The following is a 13,639-nucleotide window of genomic DNA, read 5'->3' as shown; positions in this document are numbered from 1 at the left end:
CTTTAAATATATATAATTTTACTTGTCAATTATATCTCAATATGGTTAAGGTTAAAAAAAACAAACAACAAAAATAAATGAAATTTCATATTATTGAACATCTATATTTCCAATTTATTAATATTATAGACAATGCTTGAATGAGCATCTCTGCCCGTACCTTTTGTATTCATCCTTAATTCTATTGAGCCACTATTTTCTCATGAAGTCAAGCTTCATGTTGTCCTCTCTAGTGTCCTCATTTACTTTGCCAGTTCAGTGGACAGTATTTTGTTACTCATGTTTATATTCAACATAGGCATGCCTATTTGGGTGCATACACTAAGGTTGTTTTTAAATAGTCTCCGGGACTTCTTATTGTAATTCACCTGCCCACAACGGGGTAACTACATGATGAATGTTTTAAGCTTTCTCCTCAGTAGAGTTTGGTACTTATGATCTTAATTATATAATGATCATGACTACTAACTGGTTTACATAGAAATTCTGCCTATACCAATTTCTGCCTACACCTTTCTTTAGAGCCAAGTCTAGGATATGTCTTTTCCACATGTATTCAAAGAGCACTTATGCAGAGGCTGTAGTGTTTCCTCTTCAAACCTCACATTCACAGTTCATCCCCATGATGGGCTCTGCCAATTTGGATGTGAGTACTGATGAGATCCCAATTGTGAAGCCTCCCAATGTCACTTGATTTTCCCAGGCCTGTCTTGTGATTTTCCCTCATACCTTTAATAGTGTAATATATCATCATTACTTCCATACTTTATAGTTTCAGTATGGGATCCACCCAAGGAAATCTTATAATATTGCCTTTACTGATAGGCCATTAATTATTGATCTTATACCCACTACAAGTGTAAAACACCATGCTGTTTCTAAACTCTTCAAATAATCAGATTAAAAGCAGGGGTGAGGCTAAGGTTTAAATTTGGATATGCTAATTCAAACCCATGCTTAATCCCACCATCATCTACCCCAAAGTTAGAATTATTATTACAAAATACCAAAGCAAGTATTTGTTGGACTATATATGTGTATTCATAAACATCATATTTTCTCCACTAAGCTATGTCTACTCCTTCTAAAAAGATGTTTCTAATTCCTTCTTGCAACATCTACAATAGTGATTCCTAACCTGGGTGCATATAGGAATCAATTGAGATTTGAAATATTACAGTGTCTGGGCCCTCCAGTTAAATCTGGATGTCCATGAGTGTGCCCCAAGCAGTGTTATTTATTACTTAAAAGCTATTCATAAAATTCTAATATTCAGCCAGTACAGTCACTTGGTATTGAACCAAACACTTTGAATCTGGCCCCCCATGGCCTCAAGAAAATCAACTACTTCTATACCACTAGTTCTCAAACTTCACTGAAGGTTAGAAACACTGGGGAATTTTTTTAAAGTCTGATACCTAGGTCACACTCAAGAACAAATACGAATCTCTGGGACATCAGTCTTACTTTATACTCCAAAGTGTAAGTCCAACGTGTGGCCAAATTTGAGAACTGGCTCTATACCCACATCACCGGGGAGCTTATTAGTAATGCTGGGTCTCAGTCCTACTGTTACTAAACTCAAGGGGTCCACCATTTGAGGTGCTCTATTCAAGAATGGATAGATGTGGATATCACAAAGTAGTTTTATTTACTTGCAGCAAGTAAAGGAGACAGGGGATTCTTATCCAAAGCTCTGCCTCATGGACAAGAGGGTTAGCCATTGGTTATATACACAATTTGATCAATTACACTTTGATTTCTTCTTCGCAGTTGACTACTTTTATTTCTGTCAGCTCATCCTGTTGATCCGTAAAATACTGTGCTATATTTTAACATTTAGCAAGAAGTAACATATAGAACTGCCCAGAAGTTGAAAACATTGTACTAGCTAACGCTACCATGTCTCCGGATGATTTTTGTGATATTAAGTTTTAGTGGCATTGTTTATACAATGTAGTACCTCAGCTTTGAGAAGTGTTCCATTGTTTGTCACTTTAATTCATTTAGTGGGAAGTAGAAAGTGTCAACACAAGGGAGTGGTTGCAAAGGTTTGTTTCAAGAAAGCTTCTGGACCTGTTTAGGGAGCTGTATGTCTCCTTGGCATTTCTTTTTTTTTTTTTTTTTTTTGCCTTTGCTGGTTTCATCTTTAAGTTTTTGTTACAGTTCTTTCATTTCTTTTTTTCCTGGTCTTGCACATGTTCAGTGACTGCGAGCGATTGAGAGAAAGTATGATGCTAAGTGAGAAGTGAAGGAAGCAAAAGCCTTCATGCTCTCGACCTAAAAAAGAAATGACACTCTAAGTATGAAGTGTGAGTTGCCTGAAGAAGGAAGACTGACACCTGAAGTGTGGGAGGAGGAGGCAGCAGCCACAGCACTCCACCTGAGGTGGGCTAGGTCCACTTCCCGCTGGAACAGTGGGGTTCCCTAACTGCAGAATCACTCCTGAACCTCCTCCTACACTCCACCAGCAGCAACCCCCTCACGAGGCAGAGGGAGTTGCTTTAAATAAATGTTTCAGCGTGAAGAGCATCCTGAGAAATGACTTTTTCAGTTAGGTTGAGTCATAATCACTTAGCATTTGCAGCAGTTTCCTAGATATAATAAGTACTTTGGGAATTTGCATTAACTCCTTAAGCATCGTAGTTATAATTGGGCTCTGAACAATGGCTGGCAGGCATTGCCTAAAAATCTATAGGAGTTGCTCTTGTTTTTTTTTGTTTTGTTTTTTGGGGTTTTTTGCCCTTGTTTTTGTAATCTCCCTGTCTCCCTGGTCATTGCCTCATTGTTTCCGTCAGGCCTGTGCAACTACCTTACTCCCTGCATCCCTTCCTGCTCCCCACACCCTAACACACACGCATACACACTCACTGTAGACCCCCTGTGCCTTCTTAACTAATGTCTTTTAAACATGCAAGGAATCTTTTTTGCAGTAGATACTAGGATAAAATGTAAACATCTCTCCCTGTACCCCAAAGAGGGGTAATTGTACTTTAACAGTCAAATCTTTAAAAGTAGAAATCCCACAAAAGTCAACATAATAATGAATATAGCCAGACCCTTCTATTTGCCAGGTAGCTCATGAACAGTGTTTCATTTAATCTCGCAACTGTCCAAAGTTAGTATTATTTCAATTTTATAGATGAAAAACTAAGTAACTGGCTCAAGATCCCACAGCTAGTAAATGCCACGCCTGGCAGAATGCAAACCCAGGCATTCTGACCCCAGGGCCCATGCTCCTTTCTCCTATACTGAAATAACACCCATCTCTTGACCAAATGAAGAATTTGAATTTGGTTTATGATAAAAATTTCTAATTTTTGGCATACAAAAGTTAGAAAAAATAGTGTAATGAACTTCCATATACCTACCACCTGGATTTGTCAGTCATTAACCTTATGTCTTACTTATTTCATCCACATTTTTATTGAATCATTTCAAAGTAAATTTCAGTTACTTGTATGATACCTCATCCCTGTAGTGGGTTGAATGGTGTCCCCCAGAAAGGTATTGTACATCCTAATCCCCAGAACCTACAACTATTACCTTATATGGTAAAAGATTGAGTGTTACTTTGGTTGGTAAAGGGGTCTTGGAAGATTTAATTAACTTAAGGATCTTGAAAAGAGTTCATTCTGGATTATCTTATGGGGCCCTATATCCATTGACACGTGTCTTTATGGAGAAAAGCAGAGGGAGACTTGCCAGAGACAGTAGAGAAGAAGGCAAACAGATTTTGAGGCAAAAGCCATATGAAGATGGGAGGTGGAGATGGGCGTCACATAGCCACAAGCCAAGGAATGCCTACAGCTGCCAGAAGCTAGAATAAGCAAGGAGGCATTTTCACCTAGAACCATCCAAGGGAGAACAGCCCAGCCAACACCTGGATTTCTGTTGTTTTAAATTATCAAGTTTGTGGTGAGTTATTATGTTGGGAAGCTAATAAAACCGCTAGGAAGCTAGTACAACCCCTGAATACTCTACATGCATCATAAAAAATATCAGGATAGCCCAGCCAGCGTGACTCAGTGATTGAGCATCAATCTATGAACCAGGAGGTCATGGTTCAATTCCTGGTCAGGGCACATGCCTGGGTTGTGGGCTCAATCACTAGTAGCGAGTGTGCAGGAGGCAACCGATCAATTATTCTCTCTCATTGATGTTTCTATCTCTCTCCTCCTCTCCTATCCTCTCTGAAATCAATAAAAATATGTTAAAAAGTGAATGTTTTAAAAAATAAATAAGAATATACTCCTACATGGCCATAATATAATGATCACTCCTAACAAAATTAACACTAACTCATTAATAACTTATAATGTGTAGTTTATATTCAGATTTTACTATTCTTCCAGAGGTCATTTACACCTGGTTTGTTCAGATAGGGTCCAACAAAGGGGCCATAGGTTATATTTGGTTTTTGTTCCTTGTAAGTCCATTTTGATTTAAGAAAGTGTTCTCTTCACTCCTCCTGTCCACCCCCTCCCCACCCCCGCCTCCAGGTATTGACTTATGGAAGAGCCGGTAGAATGACTCACATTCTGGACTTGTCTAATTGCTAGAGTGGGGAGCTTTTACAGGTTAAGGATTCTGCCTGGCAAAGATTTTTCTCAAAGCCCTCTGCGACCCTAGTCTGCTCATAGCACCTGCTTGTGGCCAGAGCTGATGGGAGGCAGTGACAGAGTGGGGTAATGTGCTCCACCAGCTGCATGTTCCTGGGGCCCCTCAGTGTGCTCACACCTCTCCTTAGATAGAAAGATGTTAGAGTTGGATGCTCTTCCCAGAGAAAAGGTGGACCAGGGCTCTTTCCCCTGGATCTGGATTGATTTGTGGCAGTCTGGAGGGAAGGTAGTTTCATTTTCAGGGACATCACTGCCACTGTATTCCATGCAGGGCACATTGAAGCTGGAAGTCCACCTTTTGAAATGCATCTATTTATGTAAATAGTGACTGCTCCCTTTGAAAATGAACTGTAGAGGTCATACAGGAAAATGCATTAGATTGCTAACACAGTGGTATGAATTGGTATTATATTGGCTTCCCCAACAATCAGGTGGTCAAGGGGAATTTGAGGCTGATGGACATTTGACAAAGAAAACCTTCACCTACTTTCTAATTCTGTCTGTGGCTGGATACCCTGCACTGGAGGACTGGGTGGGAGTATTGCCAGTTCCCACATTGGTCATGCGGCTAATGAGAAGGAAGCCAGAGGTACCTTGCCACTTGCCGTATGATTGCTTCCATCAGCTCTGGTAGAACACTGAAAGGAAGATGACATCCCCTGTTGAAAAGCTGCCACTTTCCCTAACTGGTTTGGCTCAGTGGATAGAGCGTCGGCCTGCGAACTGAAGGGTCCCAGGTTTGATTCTGGTCAAAGGCATGTACCTTGGTTGCGGGCACATCCCCAGTAGGGAGTGTGCAGGAGGCGGCTGAATCGATATTTTTCTCTCATCAGTATTTCTAACTCTCTACCATGCCCTTGACCGGAATCGAACCTGGGACCCCTCAGTCCGCAGGCCGACGCTCTATCCACTGAGCCAAACCGGTTTCGGCAATAAAGTATATTTTTAAAAAAAGAAAAGAAAAGAAAATCTGCCACTGGTGTCTCTTGATGGTCAGGCTACTTCTGAATCAACTGCTGTTTCCTCCCAGCAATTCAAAATCAAGGTAATGTTTTCTTATCATGGTGTGTCTCTAAGTTCTGGCATAAGGCATCCTTTCCTGTCTTTTATTTGATTTAAGATCTGCTTCGGGCATTTACTGATTAGCACATTAGTTTTATTATTCTCCTCCATGTCCTTTTATGTTCTGGTGAGTTTATTAGGTGAGGTTGGTTTCCTTCTGAGAGTTTAATCCAAAGGACTTTACTAGAAGAAGGCTGGCATATTTCCTTTTCTCATAAAGATAAGAAAACATCAACAGGCACAACAAAGATAGCAGATGTCTGAGCCTGAGTTATGGAAAAGGATTTGCGGCAAGCTTCCCATGAGAGTGACTTCAACACTCACTGACAGACTTTTCCTAGTACCTGGTTCACAACTGGGACAGTTTATTCCATGAAGGGAGAACTGGACATGTTGTATTGCTTACTCATGGATTCTGGTTCTTAGGTTTTTGGTAGAAAAGACATGGAGGGTGAGGAAAAGAGAGAAGTCAAGGATGTCCCTAAAATTTTTAACTTGACACTAAAATGTTTGACTTGAGCAAGGTGAAGGGACAGGATTTCCATTTGCTGGCATGGAGTAGAATACTGGAAGAAAGTCATGTAGGGGATGAAGGGTACAGGGAAAATGTCAGGGATTTGACATTCAATGTTAAATGTTAATTTTGAGAAGCCTAACAGAAATATACAGCTAAGTAAACAAGACTGAAGTTCGTGGGATTACCATAATTTAACTAATATTTAATGCCATGTGAGGAAAAGTAGATAAATAAAAGAGGCTCTCTATTGTTCATAGTAGGGAGTCAGCAATCTTTTTCTGTAAAAGATCAGACCAAAAATATTTTAGGCTTTGCAGGCTGTATGGCCTCTGTCGCAATTACCTACTTGTACCTTTGCAGTGAAAGCAGCCATATACAATGGATGTGATTGTGTTCCAATAAAGCTTTATTTAAAGAAATAGTTATTAGCCCAGATTTGGTCCAAGAGCTATAATTTGCTGACCCCTGGTTAGAGGTCAGACTCATGGGCTCATAAGAAGAAACAATGCAAATTCTGAGCTTATACTTTATAAAACTGTTTTCAAATAAGCAACTGTGTGTGTGTGTGTTTGTGTGTGTGTGTGTCATATATTTGAGTAAAAGGTGAAATGAATATCTCTGTGGGCCAGAAACATAAAGCTCTAAGTTAGGCTGAAGCATATGAACTGGGTCTCATGTGCAGAGGAGATAAAGGCAACCTCATTTCTGTAACCATAAGATTGTAGAGAACCCAAAGTTTCCCATGGACGTGAGAGACCTGACCTGAAACCAGGAGCTGGCCAGGGCTGCCCTGCCTGAGAAAGGAAGGCTGAAAAAGAAGTGATACTACTGTCTTTGAATATGGCTTGCATAAAGTTTAAGTTATGACAACAAGAAGCAAAAAATGTCATTCAGGAAGTTAAAGGTCAGGACAGAGCTTTCTGCTATTTTTGACTCTGTGGGTCATCTGGTCTCTGTTGTAACTTCTCAACTCTGCTATTGTACCAAGATAGCAACTATAGATGATATATAAACAAATGGGAGTGGCTGTATTTCAATAAAACTTTATGGACATTGAAATTTGAATTTTATATCATTTTGATATCATGTACTATTGTTCTTTTAAAAAATATTTTAAAATGTGAAAACCATTCTTAGCTCATGAGCTATATAAAAAACAGGTGGTAGGCAGGATTTGGCCTGCTACCTATAGTTTGCTGACCCTGGGTCGATAATAGTAATAAGGAAGATGGACAGTGTGAGAGGTAAGAAAAGGGGGTCTATTTAATGGATAGTTTGAGGACACTAGAGATGCTACATATCTATAATCATTGTTTTAAAAATTTAAGGATAACCACTGAAATATTGGGAATACCATCTGTAACTTTAAATCCAGCAAAGGGAAAAAAGTGAAATAAAGACTACTTATAAATGCCATAGAAAGTAAAAAATAAGATAAAATTACAAAACACAGTAAAACACACCACAAAAGGAATTGGTATTAGTAAGCCTGAATATATTAGGATGAATGTAAGTGGATTAGATGCACCTAAAAAGGGTAATATGATTTCATTTTTTTAAAAAAGCCAGCTATATCTGTTTATAAAATACTTAAAAGGACATAGATAGGTTGAAAATAAAAAAAAATATGGAAAGGTGTATACAAACACTAAACAAAAGAAAACTAATAATAACATTAGGCACCATGCAATTTAAGGGGAAATCACTAATTTCTATTATAGTATTAATGAAAATAAAGAGGAATATTATATAATAAGAAAAATAGCTTGCACCAGTAGATAAAATAATCATAAATTCATATGCACTTAACAACATAGCCCAGAAAAACTAACATTATAAAGAGAAATATATAATCACAATGGGTGATTTTAATAGTTCTGTCTCAAATGTACCAAGCAAAGCAAAAGTTTATGCCAACTTTTTTGCCCCTACAGAATATATATATAATATATATACAAATGGAACATATATAGAAAATGCTTGAGACTCACAAAGTAAGCCTTATGCATTTCTAAGATCAAATCTAATGAAATCACATTTCCTAACAACAATGCAATTATATTAGAACTCATAAAAGTAGTAGCAAAAAACAACCCATATACAGTGTGTCCCCCCCAAAATGTATACATACTTTAAAGGCTGGTAGCTCAATTTTGAAAATGAAATTTATTTTAATAAACACTGCCTTTATAATTATACAAAGTGTGTATACATTTCTTGGGAAACCCTATACTTGGAAACTAAAATATACTCTTAAAGAATTCATTGTGTTAAGCAAGAAATCAAAACGATTGCAAAATATGAGAATTGAACAACAAAGTAGTACATTTCAAAACATGAGGGCATAATTATTATACAGTGTGTAAACAAGGAAAGCAACTAGAAGGAAGGAAATAATTAAGGATAATAACAGAAGTTAATAACATAATGCAAGTCTACAAACACAGAAATAATAGAAGCAATTAGCACAATAAGCATTTATTTCTAGGGAGAGAAAGAAAAAAAGGCAACTGAAGAAAACACAGAGAAGACAAAAATAAACAATATAAGGACTGAAAAAAGTGGGCATACCTAATATTTAGTAAAGAAAAAAGATCAGTATAGAAAACTGAATAACTTGAAGCCAGAACATTGGGATGCAAAAAGAATAGACATTTTTTAGAAGAATCAATTATCAAATTAGTCTCAAAAAGAAATAGGGCCTAGCCGGCGTCGCTCAGTAGTTGAGCATTGACCCAGGAAGTCAGGGTTCAATTCCCAATCAGGGCACATGCCCAAGTTGTGGGCTCGATCCCCAGTGTGGGGCGTGCAGGAGGCAGCTGATCCACGATTCTCTCTCATCATTGATGTTTCTATCTCTCTCTCCCTCTCCCTCTCCCTCTCCCTTCCTCTCTGGAATCAATAAAAAATTATTTTAAAAAGGAAAAGAAGAGAAAAGAAATAGAAAACAAAGTGCACCACTGGCCATTAAAGATACTACTGATTACATATATCAGCATGAAGAGATCTCACATATTTATTGTTATTTATCTAATTTAAAAATAAATTACAGATTGTCACATAGAGTATTGTACTAGTTAGATCTGTTTTTAAGATTAATATGTTATTTTGAGTATGTATCTACTTAAGAAAAATATAAAGGCATAACTTGGATCCACACCAAATTTGTGACAGAGGTTGCCTGCAGAGAGGAGGAGGAAAGGAGCAAAATGAGGCCAAAAGGGAAAATCTGGCATAAATTAACTTTTTTTCTGTAATGATTAATTTTTTAAAAAAGATCCGAGAAAACTGTTAAAAGATAATTTTCAAAACACTATGAAATCCTGGTTCTCATATAGATATTATATGAATGCATGTTATTTTGAACCTAATCCATGAGTGAGCTAGGCAAGTGTTCTATTAGGTTCAAAAGAGAATCCATGAACTGACACATTTTAGATCAGGAATATTGACATGTGTGTAAGATTGTTTCCCAGGGTAAAAGGAAGAGACAGGATTGATGTGGCTATGACAAGAATAATTTTGCATTGCAATTAGTTATCTACAAAATATAGGCTCGTACAATAGCTCCCATAGAATGAGAGTGTGATTACCCTGATCGGCACCCTCCAGAGTCTAGAGACAATATAGGTCCATCAATGCACAGCTTTTTCTCTACACAACCATGACCAAATGTTAATATTGCTCTTTTTAGTTTCTAGGTACATGTGTTTTTGTTATATTATTTTCTGTGCTTTATTTAAAAACAATTCAGTGTTTAAAATTTAAAATATTATTTTCTTACCACTGTCCCCCTCCCTCCCCCCAGGTCCCAACTCCAAAGATTCTGATTCTGTAGGTCTAGAGATAGGTGTAGGGATTTGTAATTTTTAAAATTATCCCGGGTTATTCTGTTGTGCATCCAGGTTGGGCACCTCTCCCTAGGTTCTAAGATTCATGATTTGTGCCCTTGTTCTGTGGTTTAGAAACAGAAGTGGGGTTAAGGACTGGGTTAGGTAAGGGCTAATGAGAGAAATGCTCACAGCCTTGCCCTGGAGAAGAAAGATCCAGCAGCGCATCCTGTACCCAGACAGGCAGGATGCGTATATCAGGAGCCAGGTATTTTTATAGATGAATTTACCACTCTCATGGAGCAGAATTAGAACAACAGTCATATAGTACAATGTCTGGGCAGGTCTATCAATTGCTCTGAACCTTTTCTCTCATTTTAAGAAAAGATCATAATCTGTGTCCTGCCTACCACAAAGGGCTACTAGGAGAAGGTATTTGGAGTTGCTTTATGACTTGTAAAGAGATATGCAACTGAAAATATTACAGTGATGCTTATTCAGAATGGTCATAACTTCATATATATATATAATTGATTTCAGAGAGGAAGGGAGAGAGATTGAAATGTCACTGATGAGAGAGAATCATTAATTGGCTGCCTCCTGCACGCCCCCTACTGGGGATTGAGCCCACAACCCAGGCATGTGCCCTTGACTGGAATCAAACCCGGGACCCTTCAGTCCACAGGCTGATGCTCTATCCATTGAGCAAAACCAGCTAGGGCCATAGTGGTCATAACTTTGACAAACCAGTTGTATATATCAGAGTAGAGATTGTACTATAATTTTTTTGAGGCAAAAGGGTTAAAGGAAAAAAAGAGGCTCTTTCTGTCAGCACAGAAATGTATTTGAAAAAAACTAGCAAAACCCATGAGTCATAAAGTGACCTGTGATAGTAGGTCTGATGAACTTAGGGACCCAATGATGCAAACAAGACAGTAATTTCTGTCGAAATAGAGTGAGGGTCAGTGAGCCCCAGATGGAAAAGCTCTCACTTGATAGGAGTTGCTCAAGAGTAGAATGGGATCAAATTGTTTAAACAGGGGATTCTGTGATTGCTTTGCAGGTTAGGCTGACCCAAAAGTTCTTATGAGAAGAAACAAGTAAAATCCTCAAAAAACAGACGGTACTCACTGAACTCATCTCTGTGACCTCTCATTTTCTTTCTCTGTGTTTATTGGAATCCTACTTCATTCCTCTGTGGATCTTTGCCCACTGTAATTCACAACTCTTTCGCACTCTTCTGAACTCCAAGCAGCACCTCTGGTCTCCATCACTCATATGGTTTTTGGCTCATATTTTATGATATCACTGTTGTGGATGACCTGCCAGTCCTTTTACCTATTTTTTCGCTTTCTCCTTAGATGATAAGCACCCTAACAGTGCTGTGTACATCTTAGGATTTTCCATATCCTCAGCCCAGTATTTTTATACAAAGGATTGTATACTCTGGCAACCTCTCTAAATTATGTGAACCATTGACGGAGACTCCAGAAACGCTGAATCCTGTATTGGAAGAGGATGAGACGTACTGTTTTTGTAAGGTTTATGGCAAAGATTAATTTTAGGAATTCACTTGATCTTTGTTATTTAAAAAAAAAAATCTTGTCACTGATATCAAGAGCAACTAAAGCCAGAGATTTGAGCACAGCCAGGACTTTGCCTCTGTGTCTCTCCTCTGAGCTAGTGTATTTTTGGGATCCATATTCTTCATCTTCATAGCAGACAATTCTCTTTCACATGATCAGAAACCTGATTATCAAAAGCTGCTGGAATTTATAACTTCCATCAAAGAGAAGGGATTGACATTTCTTTTTCTTTCTCAAGTTCACAGTTTCTGGGATAAGTCTTTAATTGGTTCAGTTTGGGTCAGGTGATTGTGTCTCTACACCAATCTACCTTCTTTGGAGTGAAGGTACAGTCACATTAAAACATGGCTTCTCCCATCTGAACTTAGTGATTAGAGAGGGAGGAGAAACAATTTCCAAGAGAAGGGTGGAGGGTATTGTTTTTCAAAAGATAAACAACGGATGTCAATCATACTTTCAAATTTCATATCCAGCCCCCTTATTGTTAACTTACATGTCTTTCTGTTTTCTGCCTGTGTCTTTTTCATCCTTAGACTACCTTCTTGCTCAATGGAATACTACGCTTTGAGGCTCTTCTTCCAAAAAGATCACCCTGCCTCCATCCTCTGGTATCAATTACTTTTGTACAAGAATTTCCATTAAATGATGTATCATAATGCCATGGTATTGTCATTATAATTAGGAGACTTACATTTAGGTCCTTATCCTGAGATTTGCTAGCTATATGACTATGCAAATTCCCTAACTTCTCTGGGCTTCAGTTTCCCCTTCTGTAATAGTACCCATGCCACATATACATTTTAACATTTAAGTGAAATAATGCGTTAGAATTACTTTGTAAATTACTCTAGAGATAGAAGGTATTTTTATACCTCTGCCCATGGTGCAGAAAAGGTGTTTGATACAGAGGCTCACCCTGGGACAAGTGGTAAGACATTTCTGGAGTCAAGTATCACTGGCCTTAAATCCAGGCTCACAGCATTGGGCCCAAGGGGTACCACTGCCATCTCCATCATGGTACAGACAATGTTAGCCTCACTGGATTAAGAAATAGTGGCATGCTAATGGGTAATGAGTGCATGAAAAGACACTCAACAACATTAGCTATTAAGGAAATGTAAGTATAAGCTGCAATGATATACCACTTTACACCTACTAGCCTGGCTATAATGAAAAAGACAAACAATAACAAGTGCTGACAAGGATGTGTTGACACAGGGACCCTCATATATTGTTGACTGAAATGTAAAATGGTCCAGCCACTTGAGCAACACTGTGTAAGTTATCCAAAAAGGTAATCATAGAGTTACTATATGAACCAGCAATTCTACTCCTATGGCTCTACCCAAGAGAAATGAAAATGAACAAAAACTTATACCTTAATGTTCATAGGAGCATTATTCTCAATAGCTAAAAAGTAGAAACATTGTCAACATCAGTAGACATTGATGAATGGGTAAACAAATATGTTATATTCACACAATGGAATATTATTCTGCAGTAAAAAGGAATATGAACGCATGCTCCAACATGGACACACCTTGATAACATGCTAAGTGAAAGGAGCCAGTCTACATATGGTATGATTCCATTTATATTAAAGGTCCAAATCTTTAGAGACAGAAAGTAGACTAGTAGTTGTCTAGAGCTTCTATGTGGGAGGGAGATGGGGAGTGACTCTTAGTGGATACTAAGGCTCCTTTGGGGATGATGAAATGTTCTAAAATTTGATTATGGTGATGGTTGCATAACTCTGGAAGTGTTCTAAAACCACTTTAAATGGGTCAGGTGTGACCCATTTGGTATTAACATTATTTCAATAACACTATTTTAATATATTTTATTGATTTCTTACAGAGAGGAAGGGAGATAGATAGAGAATCAGAAACATCGATGAGAGAGAAACATCAATCAGCTGCCTCCCGCACATCTCCCACCGGGGAGGTGCCCGCAACCACGGTACATGCCCTTGACCGGAATCGAACTCGGGACCCCTCAGTCCTCAGGCCGACACTCTCTCCA

The 13,639-nt window shown here is 38.3% G+C and overlaps 1 long non-coding RNA gene across 1 annotated transcript in view; it reads left to right on the top strand.

Moving 5' to 3' along the window:
* The window catches only part of LOC107181735, a 44,175-nt gene extending 30,784 nt beyond the window's left edge, over positions 1-13,391 (top strand). Inside the window, exon 3 of the long non-coding RNA XR_001512441.1 lies at positions 12,151-13,391. This is a non-coding gene — a long non-coding RNA (uncharacterized LOC107181735). The remainder of the gene's footprint in view (positions 1-12,150) is intronic.
* Positions 13,392-13,639: the final 248 nt, after the last annotated feature.

Source organism: Myotis davidii, unplaced genomic scaffold (assembly GCF_000327345.1).
Source record: "Myotis davidii unplaced genomic scaffold, ASM32734v1 scaffold187, whole genome shotgun sequence".
Classification (NCBI taxonomy): Eukaryota; Metazoa; Chordata; class Mammalia; order Chiroptera; family Vespertilionidae; genus Myotis; species Myotis davidii.
Note: the sequence above shows the minus strand (reverse complement) of the source record. Positions and strands in the feature narration are given on the sequence as shown.